The sequence below is a fragment of the Schistocerca americana genome, chromosome 2 (assembly GCF_021461395.2).
Source record: "Schistocerca americana isolate TAMUIC-IGC-003095 chromosome 2, iqSchAmer2.1, whole genome shotgun sequence".
Classification (NCBI taxonomy): Eukaryota; Metazoa; Arthropoda; class Insecta; order Orthoptera; family Acrididae; genus Schistocerca; species Schistocerca americana.
This window is the reverse complement of record NC_060120.1, coordinates 625,193,842-625,195,594: the sequence shown is the minus strand read 5'-3', so window position 1 is coordinate 625,195,594 and position 1,753 is coordinate 625,193,842. Positions and strand designations below refer to the sequence as shown.

Below are 1,753 nucleotides of genomic sequence, written 5' to 3'. Positions count from 1 at the left end.
ATAGATAGAATATAATTTACAGTAATCCTTGGAACCTTAGGGGGCTGGATTATCACAGCTACTGTCGAGACCAAGTAACAGCAACATGATCAACTGAAGGCAAGGACAAAACCTTAAACTTCTGTGTGGTTTGCTGAATCAAAAGGGGTCGGTCATACACTGTTGCTCTTATGTCATTGAAATATGGCTTAATCAAGTAGCCCTTTCATTAGTATAGACATTAGCGAAAGTGAGAATGACTGAATAAATAAACAAGCAATAAGTGAATAATGAAAACAAAGAGGTAAACAATATGAAGTAATCCCATGGGATCATAATGTGGTCTGCAGCGGATCATTCAAACTCTTGACCAAATATTTATTCGAATTAGGGGAATCAGCAACGCGCCGCGAATAATGAGTATAATGGGCGGGGGCACTACGAACGTAGTGCGGGACAATACGTTGAGAATGTGGGTTTCGCGGGAGGCGTGCCAGAGATAAATCCCTGCAGTCGCCCTATCCTCTGTGTCCTCGGTGGCTCAGATGGATAGAGCGTCTGCCATGTAAGCAGAAGATCCCGGGTTCGAGTCCCGGTCGGGGCACACATTGTCATCTGTCCCCGTTGAAGTATGTCAACGCCTGTAAGCAGCTAAGGGTGTTCATTTCATTATAAAATATATTATAGTTCACAGCTGCCCATAAACGGTTTTAAAATATTCAGTCAATGAAACTTGGGTTGAGATTGTAAGTCCAACAGCACTCAGGGTTCCGGAAATATTCTAAGTTTTATCCTCTCGTACACGTAAGTATTCTATGTTCGAAATAACACACTTAGACCCAAGCAGCAATCTGGCGTAAAAATGCTCTTAGCAACTGACCGCTCACCGACAAAGACACCTAACCTTGCCGTGCATGCGTATTTAAAAACTATGTCACATCACTATTGCGCTATTCACGACATTGACTATCAACCTGGCCACCATTCGCGAAACTTGAACGAAATATATTTGTATATTTCATAATACACATCAAATAGTCTCGGTTTATTAGTAACCTCACATTACGATATTCAACTACAAATCTAGCAATGCCATAATAGGCAACTTTGTAGCTCTTGGCATTGCAACCCTACGCTACTAAAAATGATTTCTCCAGAGACATTAAAACATCAAAATATCGCTAAGTAGACATAGGAATAATGGAATCACAGGCTGTAATTCTCATGCTGGCGTTAGTCAGTTACGTTCATATGAAAAAATTTTGATTTAGGCATATTTCTTTATATTATTCTATAAATTGTTTACTTTTATCTAAAGGTTTATTAATAAAAGTGGCTTGTTCTCTTCACTACTGATATGAAGAGCTTTAAAATGACTTGCCTTACGTATGCACTGCGTGTCTGCATTATTACTCATGGATTTTATACACAATAATAATTTCAGATGTTAATAACTAAGTCAATATGTTTATGACCTTGGTTTAATTTTCTGTAAGCTCGTCCCATTGCCGCAAATAAAAAGCTGTAAGCCGTTTTGGTATTTCCAGTGAATCCCAAGTTTTATTGTATAGTCAGTCTCTTGGCCATCTTGGCTAGCCTCAGAAATCATGTCGCCACATCCTCTGTCCCCCTTCCATTTAGGATTTCCACGTTGTAACCTGCCGATCAGCCCCTGGCTGCCCGGCTGCATTCCTCGGGCCGACGCCTGATCTACCTTGTCCAGCTACGCCTTGGCAACTAGCCGGCCAGTGACCGTTCAACCAAATACTCGGCG

At 41.0% G+C, this 1,753-nt stretch overlaps 1 non-coding gene across 1 annotated transcript; it reads left to right on the top strand.

Annotated features, from left to right (window-relative positions):
- Positions 1 to 509: 509 nt before the first annotated feature.
- Trnat-ugu lies at positions 510 to 583 on the top strand. Its single transcript has one exon. It is a non-coding gene; the product is annotated as a tRNA-Thr (tRNA).
- The last annotated feature ends 1,170 nt before the right edge of the window (positions 584 to 1,753 follow it).